Here is a 17031-nt window from a genome sequence, read left to right on the forward strand (position 1 = left end):
TAGAGTCATGGCAAAGATTTCAAGAAACTGCAGGCAGGCCTCATGGGTGTGCCTCCAGTGCTGTTACCCAGAGCTTCCCACTCAGAAGCACCCCACACTTGAGGTTTAATGCTCACCATTCACCATCTTGAAATTGTTAGTAATTTTATCTTCGATTTCATTTCTGTAAGCGAAGTCTGTAGGACAATGGAACATGAGTCCAGGGACTGGCAGCCTTTACTTTCCTGCAGTCTTGTCTTCTAGACTTCCTGCCTCCCTGACAGATCTTGACTGTCTCTTCATGCTGCTGTCACCTTCTGTTCCTGGCAGGGACCTGGACACAGGTGTGGGGAGGGTCCAAATTGGGTGCATGCTAATGGTAGGGTGAGAGGGCAGGAGTTTCTGCTCTGGGCTCACAATGCCACAGAGGGTGGTCTCGGATCTGGGTACCAAGTATAGCCAGCGTGGAGGCTGCAATCTCCCAGGGAGGCACTTGTTGACCATGGGTTGGGGCAGCGGGCCTATGGGAAGGGGGAGGTTGATTTCCTCACTCGTGGCCAGGGCCCTACATTTTCATTTTTGCAATGGACCCTGTTGGCAAGGGGTCAACTTCAAAGACTGTGGAAGTGGGGAGAACTTCTTGATACATAGAGTTTTAAACATGGCATCTATCTTGATATAAGGGCTTCCCTGGTAGCCCAGTGGTAAAGAATCCAGCTGCCAAGCAGGAGACTGGGGTTTGATCTCTGGGTTGGGAAGACCCTCTGGAGAAGGAAATAGCAACCCACTCTGGTATTCTTTCCTGGGAAATCCTATGGACAGAGGAGCCTGGCAGGCTACAGTCCCTGGAGTCACAAAGAGTCAGACACGACTTAGCAACTAAACAACAACAACAAGCTTGATATAAAACCTGTTAGTAAATACATTAGAAGAAGAAAAAAAAGTTCCTGCTCTCAAGGGATTTACAGTCTAGTTGGAAATAGATGAAACTGACAAAGATGAAATAACAAGACTTCATCAAGGAGGCAGAATTGGAGGACCACTGTCCTGAAAGTATGATTTAGGTATAGAGGAGAGGGAGGAAGTGCTCCAAATTGTAGGGAAGCCCGTGCGCCCTCAGAACTTAAGCTGATTCGATGACTGTTGTATATTTTTGGTTCAAGGCCATTCACTCACAGCATTCCAAGGGCAGGACTGTCCTGGTAAGAAGGGAAGATGTGGGAGCAGGCATGGCTGATGTGGACCACGGAATGAGAGGCTTGACAGAACAGAAGGATTGCAACTAAGGTGGGAGGTTCACTGCATGGAACTGAACTCTATCAGGTAAAGGAGAGAAAATGGGTTAAGAGCCTCCCTTTCCATTTCTATCTGCACTGAGGTGCATATAGCAGGCTGCTACTATTCAACACAGTAGGCCACTCCAAGCTCTTCCTAGACCAGCTAAGAGAGAATAAAGGGAAATGACCTTGTGCTTAAGATGAAATGAACTCAAATTTCACAGGGAGCTCAACGATGAGGGGGAAAAGCAAATATTCTCTGGTGAAGGTTGACTTAATTAGCTATTTTAATAATTCATGAGTCTTTAAAATGTTTGCCAGAAGCTTCAGAGCTCAGATTCTGCTTCTGGTGTTTAGCTCTGGGTTTTCTCCATCACAGATTGTGCTGCCTCATGAATCAACAGGAGCCTGGGAGTGTGAGGCCTGGTTGGCCAGACCCTGCACAATGCTTAACCCTTTGGGGCTTAAAGCCTCTTTGCGAATCTGATGAAAGGTCTGCACCCCTGCCCTAGGAAAATGTTTGTATATACAAATTTGGGGCTTTACAGATTCCTCTGAGGTCTACCTTGAACTCCAGCTTAAGAATCCTTGATTTATAAGATCTCTGGGGACTCGAACATTCTCTTTTAACTTACCCACAAGCTGCTGTGTCGGTGTTACCTGGAAATGCTGTGACTCCTGGGCTTGCAGGCAAGCAGCCTCCTGTGGCTGTTTTTTGCAAAGTGAGAGATGGGAACTGCAGTATCTGTTCATCAGGCTGAAGTAACAGCGCTAATGCAGAAAAGAACTGAACGAATCAAAAGCTGTGAGTCAGCTCCCTCCCCGCCACCTGCTAGCAGGAAGCCTGCTGGGGCTGAGGGGGTGAGCTCCAGAGTCAGACCGCCTGGAGCTCCCAAATCCCAGTTCCCTCATTTTCTGGCTGTGATTTGGGGGAACCACCTAACCTTTCTTAGCCTCAGTTTCCTCATTTGTAAAATGGGGCCAATCAGATTCACCCTGTTTCCTCATGTTCTGAGTAAACCACCCTCCATAAACCTCATCATGTACAGGGCCTGGGCCACCAGAGCTCAGGAAAGGGAGCTCGTACCCCTCATTCCACCCACAATGAAGAAGGGTGCTGTGAATTTGGGAACACCTTCTTGATTGAATGCTGGGGGAGGGGACAGACTGAGGAGTGGCCAGGAGCTCTCTCTCTGAACCCTTGCCTGCAGGGTGCCTCTCCCTTCCTCCACCCTCCAGAGGACTCCCCTCAGGGAAAGCAGAAGGTGTGCAGCTCAGGAACCAGCGGTCTGAAGTCGCTCCTCACCTCCTCCTCTCCGCCTCTGCTCAGGTGCATGGAGGCTGCAGGAAAGGATGGAGGGAGATACTGGGCTTTTTCTGGCTGCCGGCCTGACTGCTGCAGAAGAGAGAGAGAGAGAAGTGAGAGCGATGGCTTCTTTCTCCTCTGTTCTGAGCAGGCAGCTGCGTGTGATTCAGGAGGCCACAGAGACGCTGGGGCTGATCTTGGGGGACTTGCAGAGCTGGGCAGGCCGCAGCTGCTGCTCCCAAGGACCTTGCAACATTGACGTGGAAATAAGACAAGCCCCAGGAAGGGGGATGACAAAGGGCTGCATTGCTGGATGCAGAACGTCCTGTCCAATAGAGTCCGGGAAGGGTGGGGACGGTGAGGGCAGGATGCTGGAAAACAGGTTTCTGCGGTGCCAGGCGGTCGACTCTAGCTCTCACAGTCCCCCTCCAGCGTAGACCCTGTTACCCTTCACGATGCAGCAAGGAAGCGAGGAAGCTGAGTCAGTGACTCAGTCCAGGGCCATCGCTGTTCCGTGGTGCCAGAGCATTCAAACCACGTTTACCTGCCTCTGAAACGCCTTGCCCTCATTCCTCCGCCCGCTTAGCTAGATGAGGCGGGAGGCGCCCGTAACCCTAACCCGAGGTCGGCCAGGCCCTTGCCAGCTGCCTAGAGCGCTGCGCACGCCCGGAGTCCGGCTCGGTAAATATTTGCCCTGGGATCGGGAAGGGGAGAATGCTCCTTTCTTGGCTCTCGGCAGCTCTGGGCAGTTCACGTGCGCTGTTTACCGTTCCTACCACATTCCCCAGCGAGGAATCCTCCTGCCTCCCTTCCCTCCGCCGCAGATCAGGCGGAGTGGACTGGAGGGCGGTGCCTGGCTCCCCGAGAGCAGGTCTCAGACCTGCCTGGGACCGCCCCAGGTCTCATTTGTCTTATTTCAAATCGCAACTTCTACCTGAAAATCCTAGTTAAGAAAAAATACCTCACCTCATTTAACAAGGCCGACTTAGGAGGAATAAATGTTTTGAGGCCTTTGCAGCCCCAGCGCGGAGGAAGACTGCGTGTGTTTTAGCTCCTTGGAAGGAGGGCAGGTTGCATTTACCAGGGGAAGCCTGCATCCCACAGGCTGACAGTGGATCAGTGAGAAGCAGGTCTACAGCCGGCAGCCTCAGGCACCCTCCAGCCGGGCTTGGGCTTCTGCTGAACAGGAACCCTGTCATCATCCTAGGGAATTTTCTGAGCCGTCTCCAGATCTGATTTGTAGCTGGTGATGTGAGTGCGTTACCCAATGCTGGGTGCTAAGGAGAAAGCAAAATGAGACCCTCTCCATTCATTTCCAGCCATTGATTTGATGACGTTGATGGACTATGATTTTTAAATGGAAAGGGCTTTGTCATCACGATTTTTCAATAAAATTCTAGCACAGCTCTTTATTTCCTAAGGCCCTAGGGATCTTTTCTACCATATTGGGTATGACATGTTCCCCAGGGTCAGCTTTTTATTTCATTGCCATTTTAAGGGTATCAGAGCATGTGGCTAGAATTTACATATAAATAATAGATTTCTGGATGGTAAAAGCTTGTATTATTACTTACACTTAGTAATGTCCCTCTGGATGGCAAAAAAAAAAAAAGCATAATATTAATTTTTCTTGCTGTCACTTGACAATATGAATTGATTTTGTGTAAGGACCAGGAGCTCACTGGATTGAATTTAGGAAATTGGTAAGACAAATTTGACTTCAGTGGGTTTGAATGATTACAATGTAATAAACATATAAAGGCGAGGGAGCTAATTTATCACTGCTTTCAGTTTTATTTATTTGAGATTGCTTCATCCTTGGTATAAATAGGCTTTATTAAAGATTATGGATTCAATTTCCAAATGACCTATAAATGGCTTTCTATCGAGAGATTACTTGATTTGTTGGTTTCCTGAATAAAACATGTTTTTGCCCAGTGGGTTATATAGCCCATATATTAATATTAGAAGATTATTCTCTTGAGCTTGGCATCTCTGATGTGCAACGTTTGATTTGTTCTCTGATCTATTTGTCTTCACTCTCTTTAATACGCTGAGATGGAATGCATAACCTCTTAGGACCTGTACTTCAATGAATCATAAGAAAATATCTGTCTGTGTGGCAGTACATCATCTGAATGATAATTCTGGTTCTCTTTAAAAATGTTGAAGTGTCTGCTCTTCAAAATAGACTGCAGTGAAAGGCATGAAAACTGCTGTGGGTCACTGATGGGGAACCATAATTGACCTCAGCTTTGGTCGCATGGTAACAGACTCCCTGGGTATTAGATCACTGCATACCACAGAATTACCAACACACTGCCCACAAAGTCAGGGGAAATTTCTGCATTTGCAATTCAGAAAGCTCCATAGAGCAGACCCTTGTAGAGGAGAGCCAGCCTGTCAGGAGAGCTGGAGCTTCTAGGAAGATGGCAAAAGGGCCCTCTAGAAGCCCACCATGTTGTAAAACCCAGTTCAATTTCAGTCCTTTCACAAAGGGGTTGTAACTTTCACAGCCCTACTGACTAATGAAAACACTGATGGTAAAATTAATTGGTATATATATGAAGCGTCTCTGAATGCTGAGACTGGGGAGGACCTTGGGAGGCCATTTATTTTCATTTTCTGGAGGCAAGTTGGGATATTTTAATGTTTTAGGGCTATTGTCTGAAGGGCTGAGAAAGAGAAATGCCTAAAGAGGGGAGATTCTACTTCTCTCCAGGAAATGCCATTTGTTGCTTTGTAATTTTACTACATAATAAAACTCCAGATTGAAGGATAAAAAGTTCCAGTGGAAAGGAAGTCATCACCCAACGTCAGTTTTGGAAGAAATGATTCCACTTGTTGGTGACAGTAACATGATCATTCCATGATTCAACAACTTTAAAGTGGTCTCCAGTGAGGAGACTTGGGTGTCTCAGATCAAACTAAATTGGTCCACAGACCAAACTGGTTTTAAATGTATTGACTTTAAGATTTTAAGTTGACTGAATAACTCCAAAGTCTAACAAAGGAATACAAATAGTTAAACTATGCACTCATAAAGGTGTTGAGATCTAGGAGTGAGTCAGTGCACATTAGTGCAATGATAACAAATCAAATTCCCATCTTAAGGGAGCCTACCCCTAGATGGAGAAGTTGGTGAGAAGCCTGGAGGGCTGCCTGGCTTACTAAATCCTCATTTTGAACCCCAAACTTCCTCTCTTCTTTTGAAACCCTCCAAATACCAAGTTTGTCATATTCCACTTCCCATTGGAAGATAATTCTCTTTCCCCAAGGTGCTTTAGATAATCCTATAGCCTTGCCCCTTCTGACCACATCAACAATAAGGCACTATGCATACCCCAGTTCAGCTTTACCTCTGATTGGTCTGAGTGTTCCCATGGTCTTCCTTGTCTTTCTATCTTCTAGGTGCCCATTATTGTATCTAGCATATGGTAGATACCCAACTTTTCTTGTTGCTGGTAGTTTGTTGACACAATTTCAGTGGGATCTGAAAATTCTGTACGAACAGAGAACTTAAGTTAGACTCTCAGCAGTAAACCTGCTTCTTCAATGCCAACATCTGTTTTATGTCTGACAAAAGATTATTTCCATTGTCCCTCTAGAGCCCACTGTATTCTAGAAACTGTAGGTTGAAACCCTGCCTTTGAAAAGTTTTTAGCTTATTGACAAAAAAAAAGAACTACTTTGAATTCCTTTGTCATATATGTTGCCTTGAAATGTGTTCTAGTTGTTTTACATTTATAGATTCTGTATCTCGTGTTAGAATAGGGTTTCCATTTCTTTTTATTTCATATAGTGCCCAGAACAGTGTTGGGCACTAGTAGATGCTAGTAAGAACCCAGATAATGAATGGATGGATGACTAAGTACTGTATTCACAGACAGAAAAGTGCAGTGGATAGGTTTGGAGGTCAGATAGAGTTGAGTTAGAAATCTAATTCTGAGCTCTACCAGCTTGTGTGATTGGGGAAATTATGTAAATCCTTTAAGCTTCAGCTATTCCATCTATAAACTTGGATGGTTGTAGAACTGACCCTACAAGTTTGCTGTGAAGATTAAATGGGATACTAACTGTAAAATGCTTTTTAGCACAGAACCTAGAATATAGTGTTTGAAAAATATTAGCTACTATTACAATCAGAAGTGATAAAAACAGAGAAAGAAAGGTAAGGAGGGTGGGAGACAGGGATTCCTGGAGTTACCATGGCTGCATTAGAGGGCTAGCAGAATTTTAAAGAGGGTGGAGGTGGGAGCCAGTGGTGGATGGTGTAGAAAGGAGTTGGGGACACTGGCTTCTAGACCTGGCTTTCCCTTCAGCTGGATGCAGGACCTTGGGCAAATCATCTTATCTTTAGGGCCTTAGTTTCTTTGGTCAGTCAGTCAGTCAGTTCAGTCGCTCAGTTGTGTCCAACTCTTTGCGACCCCATGAACCACAGCACACCAGGCCTCCCTGTCCATCACCAACTCCTGGAGACTCCCAAACCCATGTCCATTGAGTCGGGGATGAAATCCAACCCTCCCATCCTCCGTCGTCCCCTTCTCCTCCTGCCTTCAATCCTTCCCAGAAGCAGGGTCTTTTCCAATGAGTCAGCTCTTCACATCAGGTGGCCAAAGTATTGGAGTTTCAGCTTCAACATCAGTCCTTCCAATGAACACCCAGGACTGATTTCCTTTAGGATGGACTGGTTGGATCTTTTTGCAGTCCAAGGGACTCTCAAGAGTCTTCTCCAACATATTTCTTTGGTAGAAGGTTACATTAAATGACCTCTGAAGTCTCTTCCCACCCATACAATGTATACTTTTAGGGAAAAGATTTCTATGATGTCTCTCTCCCTCTCCTTACTGAAAAAAAAAGGGGGGGCAGAATAAGCCCTTAAAATAAGAGATTACATGGCTATTTGCAATCTGAGGTCCAGAGAGGTTATGAAACTTACCCCAAGATCACAGAGCTAATTGGTGGTGACTTGGATACAAATCCCTACCTCCCAAGTCCCTGGGTACTGGTGGGCCCTCTGTATGATGTCAGATGACTCAAAGGCAGAAGAGGGCATAGCTCAGGAGGCACTTTCTGGGGCAAGGAAAGCATAATGCAGGGCTTGGTGTGAGATAATGCCACTAGATATAGAAAGGCACAGCTGAAGGAGAACTTTGATCCACAGCTAAGACCTTTAGTAAGATGTAGATAGCTAGGAATCAAGGTACCTAATAATATTTCCACTTTATTTACTGTTAAAAATATAGGCAGTCTGGAAAGAAGATATTCAAATGTAGAAACACACATGAACACAAAAGAAAAATTAGCAAAGGAGTTTTCTGTACAAATAGCTAAAATGATAGTCTTGTGGGTTCAGATGAATATGGGAATGACTTTTGGGGACCTAGAACAGTAGCTACCTCCCTTTCTCTCCTGGTCTTAAGGTCACCCTACCCCAAGCATTGAACTGTGAGATTATAGATATGCTCCTGCCAGCCTCCAGTTCTCTCTGGTTTCTAGAAAGCAAACAGGTGTGAGGATGAGAGCAAGGGCTGAAGGAAGATGTGGCTTCTCTGCCAAGAGCAGTTACAGCTGTATCATGACTGTGGAGGGTCTGTGCTTTTCTCTTGCCCAGGCCCTTCTTGTTTAAGCTTTCTCCTCCAGCTTCCCAGTGGGCTTTGTGAGGTTATCCATTTTCCAGTTTGACTCAGTGCTCACTTTTTACATCTGCCTATATGACCCCTTGGGAAAGGACTGAAGGAGACATCAAGAGCTGTATAGAGACATACTGAGAGCAGGACCCGGGATAAAAGCGGCACTGAGAAGAAAAACATCCGAGGACCTAGCGAGAGCCGCTGAAATGTTTATTGATTGGCTGAGTGCAATAAATACAGAATGATGAGTTTTTAAAAGTTTGGAACGAAAAACCAAAAAGAAAAGGGTGCATTTAGTATCTCTGAGGATCCTTGAATTAAACAACTGATTCCAGTTCTGAGCAGAGTAAGTACAAGGTGAGCCTGGAACATTTTGTGCCAGAAAGCAAGAGACTACTCAAAAACTAATGGAGATGTGTCAAAAGGACACTAGAGCTGGCATGAACAGTGCATACTAGCCAAATTTGGAACAACTTGAGCATGAAAAACCAAAATGAATGTAATTGATAGTACACTCAATTTTTAAAAAATACACCAGTTAACAGGAATACTCAGAAGATGAAAGAAGAGGAGAGGAATGTACTTCTTTACAAAAAGAATGCCAGTTAATATATATCAAAGGGAACATAGAATTAAAAAAAATTTTTTTGCAACCTGTAATGTATTTATATCATTAAGCAAGGATCATCAGTGGATGATAAAATCACTAGGTAAAGAGTTATTGGGAAACAGGATATTCACACAGTGGCAGAGTATTGTCCCACAGATTACTTATTAATTAAAAATGGAAAACATACCCTTACAATGATGAGGTCTTACAAATGCCATCTTAACTAAGTCATCAAATTTGTCATCACTAAGAGTGGAACAATGGCTGTTACGTGCTCTTGAGATAATGCAGTGTGAAATACACAATATTACCCGTGAAGTATTTTTGCCAAAAGTCTTCATCTTGAATCTGTGAAACCTTAAGACCTAAATTCTACTGTATAGGAAATAGAGGGATAGAGGAACAAGTTAAATGACACTAGAAGGAAACAATCAGACAAATCTTGAGTGTGGACATTGTGAAAGAAAACTGTACAGGATTCTTCAAAATATCAATATCCTGAGCAAACAACAAAGGTGGGGAAACCGATCCAGATTAAAAAAATTAAGAGAGTCTAAAGAGGCACAACCTTGCAAAGTGTAATCCTTGTCAGATCTGGTTAGGAAAGATGAAACAGCCATAAAATACACTTCGGGGACAATTACGGAAACTTAAGTATAGACTGGATCAAAGATAAAATTAAGGGATTTTTTAAAAATGTGGTAATGGTGTTGTGCCTTTTAGGAAAATATCCTTATTCTTAGGAGAAATATGCTTAAATTTAGGGCTGAAGTGTAATGTCTGTAACTTAGTGTCAAATGGTTCATCAAAAAATTTTTCACATTTGTGTGTGTGTGTGTGTGTGTGTGTGTGCACATGCACATGTGTGCTTAGAGAGACAGAGACTGAGAAAGAGAAAGCAAATACAGCAAATGTTAGCCATTGTTGAATCTAAGTGGATGGTACATGAATGATTTATTGTACTCTTCTTTCAACTTTTCTGTCCAAAGTTTTAAAGATAAATTGAGAACTAAATTTCTGAGGAAATTGGCAGTCAGAGAAAAAGCTTATCTCTGGAAAAGCAGAAGCTCTTTTATTCCTAATCAATCCTATTATTGTAATAGGGGCACCTCTCTGCCCCCAGCCCCCACATGAATGGCAGGGGCTCTGACTACTTCACTTTGAAGCCAGTGAACATGAGAATATGGCAGTAAGAGAAAGGAGATGTTTTCCCTAAGTGACACCCCTTTTCTCAGGCAGAGGGAAGTCACTTAAGGAAAACATCTCACTTAGTTTAGTTTAAGACATTAAAAATGAAGATTTACTATAAGTTCTCTGAACAGAACCTAGAAATATTGGCTAGATAATCAGATAGGGAATGGAAAACAATGAGAAAGAAAGAGAGGACCCCCAATAATGACAACTTCTCAGTCCTGAGAATGGGAATCCTGATTTTAACCTGATAAAGTTAATATGAAGAAAATGAAGTTAAAATTTGAGGTACCATTGCAGAGAATTCACACCTCCATGGAGGCCCCCACACTACCAACACAATGTGAACCACATCATCAATTACTTCTTTTCTGTGAAACCATTCAAAGTTGAAAGCACAATTTTTTTAGCTTAATTATGTGACGATTAATTGCTTTAATTCTTAATTTCATCAAACTAATATAGCCTGAATCATAAATTCTCAAAATAAGATGAGAAAAAAATTATAATCTAAAAATTGTATAAACAATTATTGTATAATGACATCCAAAAAATTCCAAGGAAGATGAAAATTGTATTTGACTAAGTATATATTTAGCATTCAAACTGGTTTAAATAAAACTTACATAAGATGAGAATTATCCTCTGGCTACTGTCTCTGATAAAAAAGATTTTGGTATTCATAAGACAACTCATGCTTTGTAAAAATCTTCTGAGTGCTATTAAAGTCACGTGGAAAAGCCATGTACAAAACAATAATATCTTTGTCTGTTTATCCACTTATTCAGTCAACAAATTTACTGAACATCAGCTATGTCCTAGCACCATGCAAGATAGTGAGGGTACAAAGATAGTTAAAGTCCCTGAAGGAACTCAGTCTCACTGAGGCAGCTAATCTATAAGGATATTTTGAGAGAGAGTGATTCTTTCTCTTTGGACAAAGGAGAAAGGGCTAGTGGGGTTAGGAAGACATCACAGGGAATATGATGCTAGGGGAAAATATGAATGGATGTGCAGCAGGTAGTAGGAATACAAAGAAGGATGTTCCAGGCAGAGGAAGCAGCAGGAGCAAAGACATAGGTATCTGCAAGTAGTGTGGCTTGAATGATGGGATGGAGGGAGGCACTTTTCAATGAGACCAGAATACAGGAAAGCAGATCCAGGTGAAATAATGCTGGGTTCAGTGTTTGATGTGATGTTTCAGGGCCTGAAGGCCTGTAAGAGGAGTTGTCAGTAGACACATTTAGGATTGCAGGAGAGGACCCTGTCTTAGAGCCCCGCTCTGGTCCCCCCTCCAGATGCACACCTCCACATAGTGCCACAGGGGCCTCCCTACCCAGAGCCCACACTCTCTCCTACTCAAGACTCCTCTAGGTCTCCAGGATCACAGAATTCCTTGCTCAGATAGCATAGATCCTGCTTCCAGGGCCTGTGCTGACTTCTTTCTCTGGTCCACTCTCTAGTGATCAGACTGTCTGTGGAGTGCATGCTCCTAGGCTCTGAGGGATGGTTGAGAAGCAGCTATTTGTGGGGCTGATGATGGACTTGGTCACAAGGACCAGAGTGAGTGCACATATTGATGCCAGCCCCCTTATAGTATGTGATGGACTGAGGGTGAGAGGAGAACTGTTCGCCGTGGGTTAGAGGATGGTTTCCTCACACTTCATGGTCTGGTGTGGAAATCTGAACTCCTACAACTGACCACAGCCTTCCAGGTTATTATGAAAGTTTATCCATCAAGGTAGGAGGATAGAATATATTTTATTTGTCCATTAGATTGATTTATGACTTTAACACATTTAACATATGCTGTGTAACCCTCCATTTGTACTCTTGGCTGAGCCTACAAATGTTCAGGTGATCCTGAGTAGCTGAAAATACTAATCAGGAATTGAGGAGAGGCTTTCCCTCTGGCCATCTGTATTTGGGGGTGATCAGCACGGAGCCACAGCTGTGCAAGTGGGGAGGGTGCCACAGTGGGTATCCTAAGTCATAGGAAATGAGAGCCATGGAGACATGCCCATCTTTTAAGGAATAGGTGAAGGAACCAGCCAACGAGCCTGCAGAGACACTGCCAGAGAGGTAGGAGAAGTACTAGTAGAGCTAAATTCCGAAAGCCAAGCAAGAAGAGGGTTTCAAGAGGAATCGAATGGTCAATAAAATGGACAGTGTATGTAAAATGATCAGCAGAGGGCCTGGCCTGAGGGAAGCAACCAATCACCAGTGGCTGCAAGTGTCATGAGGATGGCAGAAGTGATGATGGTGAGGACAATGTCTCTGTTCTTTACTGCTTCTTCTCTCTGCTTTAAACACCCTTCCCTCTTTCTCCACCTTAACCCAAATTCCTGTGGATTACATTCTCTAGGAAGTCTTCCTCTTGCCCATTGACCTGTCTTCCTATGTGCCCCTGGGGTCATTCTTATAACTCATTCTTCTCATTGCACATTTATAGCACATAATAGACTGCTGGTATTTATTAAATGAGTGATCATGGTTTCTAGGGTGACCGACCACCCTAATTTAACTGTAACTGCCTGGTTTCAGCAATATAAGTCCTATGTCCCAGGAAACCCCTCAATTCTAGGCAAACCTAGATGGTTAGTCACCCTAAATTGATATCTTTTTTTTTTTAATGAATAAATGAGTGAGTGGCAGAGTGTCAATATCAAAGTTAATGGCACTCAGCTTTTTCCATGTGTATATGAGCACAAGCGCATTCAGTAAGTCTGGAGGATTCAGTGTTTTCCCTATACTCTTCACTCCTCATCAAACTGACGATGCTGTGGGCGAGACATTCTAATGACCTGGTTGTATTCTGGTCCCAGCTCTTGTTTTGCCCTGTAGTCCTGGAAGGGGATAGCTTCCTTTTCTCAACCAGGACTCCTTATCTGAACCACAGAACAAGAAAATCATCTGAGTACTACTTTCTCATCTCTCTCCAGGTTGGTGTAAAAACAAGTTCTATTCTAGATGCATAGGAGAGGAGTTGATGCACACTGTCAGTGCCTTAGGGCATTTAGGGCTTAATTCTTTCACCTGTTGAGAATCACACAGGACCTGCAATCCAGAATGCCACTGTGGGACTTCCCTGGTGGTACAGTGGATAAGAATCGACCTGCCAACGGAGGGGGCGTGGGTTTGATTCCTGGTCCAGGAAGATTTCACATGCTGCAGAGCAACTAAGCCTGAACACCACAATGAAGAGTAGCCCCTGCTCTCTGCAGTTAGAGAAAGCCTGCACAAAGCAACAAAGACCCTGCACAGTAAAAAAAAAAAAAAATAGAATGCCACTGAGATTGTCCTCTGCCTTTGTTCATAGCACAGCTGGCTGGAAGAGAGAAGCTACAGAAAGGAAGTCAAAGGATGGGGCTTGTGTTATCTCTATTCTGCAAATTGAGGAACTGAGGCCTGGAGAGGAAGTGAATTATTATTTTCCCAGGATAGACAAAGGTAGAAAGCTGTAAGATCTCACCAGTCAGGAGAGAAAAGTAGACAACCAACCTCCCAGGCCTTGATGCAATGGTTAGTCACCAACTTTGCTTCTCAGTTGGCAGTTGCCAAAGTCAAGCTGCACTGTATGTCATCCTGTGGAAGACAAATGCTCTATAAATAAATTGATTTGGAACAGTCTCAAATACACAAAAACCACAATGTCTTTAAATGTATGTCTTGACTTTTTCCCCCCCCCCCTCATTTTCTTTCTCTTATTAGAGAGGTCAGCAAGGAAGGTTTTGCAAGAGAGGCCTTAATAAAATTCAACCTAAGAAACCAGGAAGAACTCTTCTGTATTATCTTTAAACAGACATATTTCATTACCAAATATTTGTTTAAAAGCTCTTTGATTCAATACATCTGTCTGTAAGCATGCACCTGTATATTATACTCAAACTAGTTATACATTATGCATCAATCCCTTTAAAAATTCATTTTCTAGAAGAACTGATTATTCATTATGTCATTCAAATTCTGATCATTAAAAATTTCACATGTAAAAGCACTGCCTACTGGTGGGGTATTGTATAAAGAGAGAATATTCTTAATGATTAGCCTGAAGGAAAAAAAACTGTTGATGGCTCTTCCATCGAGGAAGAATCAGAGACAAATGTCTGAGGAAAATCTTAGACTTGGGTGATATCAGAATGAAGGATAATGGGAGAGTGACCTTAAGGCTCTGATTTCAGCTCAATTCTGATGCAGTTACCCACTTTTAAGTAACATTCTCAGTGGTAGAGTGTGTTTCATTCGTGAGTGAAAGTAGCTCAGCTGTGTCCAACTCTTTGCAACCCCATGGACTATAGCATGCCAGGCTCCTCTGTCTATGGAATTCTCCAGGCAAGAATACTGGAATGGGTTGCCATTTCCTTCTCCAGGGGATCTTCCAACCCAGGGATGGAACCTGAGTCTCCTGCAATACAGACAGATTCTTTACTGTCTGAGCCACCAGGGAAGCCCATGTTTCATTGGTGGGGTAAGTTAATTAAGCCCTCCCCCTGTGACATCAATACATCACCATATTAGCAGGGACAATAGAAGCACACGGGGCGGGGCGGGGGGGCAGTGGTGGGGTCCAGAGTTTTTACTGCATAGTCATTCATCTGACAGGAAGGTCACTGGGTTGCCAACACTAATCGAAAGAGCTCTTACTTCATGTCTGATTCACATGACTGAAAGAAAGAGAATCCACCTCTGGTCTAGTGAAAGAAATACTTTAGATGGCTTGAGAAAATGTCTTAGTTTGAAAATGTTCATCTCTCAGTGTCTGACTCTTGTGACCCCATTGACTGTAGCCCATCAGGGTCCTCTGTCCATGGAATTCTCTAGACAAGAATACTCAAGTGTGTAGCCATTCCCTTCTCCAGGGGATCTTCCTGACCCAGGGTCTCCTGCGTTGCGGGCAGATTCTTTACCATCTGAGCCACCAGGGAAGCCTAAGTTGTTTGCTGCTAAGTCTCGTCAGTCGTGTCTGACTCTGTGCGACCCCATAGACGGCAGCCCACCAGGCTCACCCGTCCCTGGGATTCTCCAGGCAAGCGTACTGGGGTGGGTTGCCATTGCCTTCTCCAGTCTAAGTTGTTTAAAGCAGGTTAAATTCCACTGAGGCTTTCCAAGTTGGTTCAGATAAGCTGTTAAGAAAGCATTTTGGTCTTGTTGGGCATTCTGGAGGTATTCTGGAGGGAACCTTTTTCTCAGTAAGCAGATCTTACCTTGGTTTGCTGAAAATACTATTCATTAGGTTTTACAAGGTTGTGCTTTTTACTGGAAAATTATAAACTTTTGTTGTGGCCTAAGAGGATTTTTTTCTAGGCAGTGATTCTACCAACATTCTTGAGGAACTGCAGTTTGAGCATGAATTGCTAGTTTCTTCCTAACTTCCCAGCACTATCTCCTGAAGTGGGCTCACCCTGGTAATGCCTAACCAATGACGCTCCTCCATTGTGCCATGTAATTTTGCCTTTCTTTGTTCTTTCTTTCATCTGAACTTGCTGCTCTATTCCTCCCTGCCTTTTAGCTTTTTCCTGGCCCATTATCATGTCAGACTCAATGCAGGAGTCATGTTCTCTAGGAACCCTCTTTGGAACCTCTCCTCTGTGCCTTTTAAGCCCCCTCTAAGGTAACAATTACATTATTTTCAAATGAGTTTATATGGTAGGTAAATTATTGCTATTCACTTGTTAAATATTCCAGGTTATGCACACCCTTGCTTATTTTGGGTGGGACCAGAAAGTTATGACCAACCTAGATAGCATATTAAAAAGCAGAGACCTTACTTTGCCAACAAAGATCTGTCTAGTCAAGGCTATGGTTTTTCCAGTGGTCATGTATGGATGCGAGAGTTGGACTGTGAAGAAAGCTGAGCGCCAAAGAATTAATGCTTTTGAGCTGTGGTGTTGGAGAAGACGCTTGAGAGTCCCTTGGACTGCAAGGAGATCCAACCAGTCCATCCTAAAAGAGATCAGTCCTGGGTGTTCATTGCAAGGACTGATGCTGAAACTGAAACTCCAATACTTTGGCCACCTCATGTGAAGAGTTGACTCCTTGGAAAAGACCCTGATGCTGGGAGGGATTGGGGACAGGGGGAGAAGGGGACAACAGAGGATGAGATGGCTGGATGGCATCACTGACTCGATGGACATGAGTTTGAGTAAACTCTGGGAGTTGGTGATGGACAGGGAGGCCTGGCGTGCTGCGATTCATGGGGTCACAGAGTTGCACACAACTGAGCGGCTGAACTGAACTGAAGAAGGTAATTGTTTTTAAATGGGGTATAGGGGAATGTATGAAACAAGAATGACAGAATGCTGTAAACTGGTAAACCTGAATGATTGGTACTTTTCTTGTTATACTTTTCTTTCCATTTGTATATCCCTGGAGAAGGGAATGGCTGCCCACTCCAGTATTCTTGCCTGGAGAATTCCATTGACATAGGAGCCTGGTAGGATACAGTCCACTTGTATATAGTTTATATCTGAAGTTTTCCAAATTAAAAGTTCAAAAATTAAAAACATTTTCATGTGTGACAAAATGCATATAAAATTTACCATCATAACCATTTTAAAGTGTAGAGTTCAGTGGTACTAAATGTGTAATGTTGTGCTACCATCACCATCCATCCCCACAACTATTTTCATCTTGTAATATTGAATCTCTTATCTATACCCATTAAACAATAACTCCTCATTCCCCCTTTCCCTGACAACCATCATTCTACTTTCTGTTTCTGTGATTTTTGACTATTCCAAATACCTCAAGTGAATGGAATCATACAGTATGTGACTTTTTGTGACTTACTTCACTTAGCATAATGTCCTTGAAGTTCATCCATGTTGTGGCATATTGCAGCATTTTTAAAACCAAATAGTATGCCATTTATGTACAACAGATGTATACCACATTTTGCTTATCCATTCATCCGCTGATGAACACTTGGATTGCTTCTACATTTTAGCTGTCTTGAATAGTGCCATGAACATGGGTGTGACAATATCTCTAAGATCCTGCTTTCAGTTCTTTTGAGTATATACCAAGAAGCACAAT

This window comes from Muntiacus reevesi, chromosome 3 (assembly GCF_963930625.1).
Source record: "Muntiacus reevesi chromosome 3, mMunRee1.1, whole genome shotgun sequence".
Taxonomy (NCBI): domain Eukaryota; kingdom Metazoa; phylum Chordata; class Mammalia; order Artiodactyla; family Cervidae; genus Muntiacus; species Muntiacus reevesi.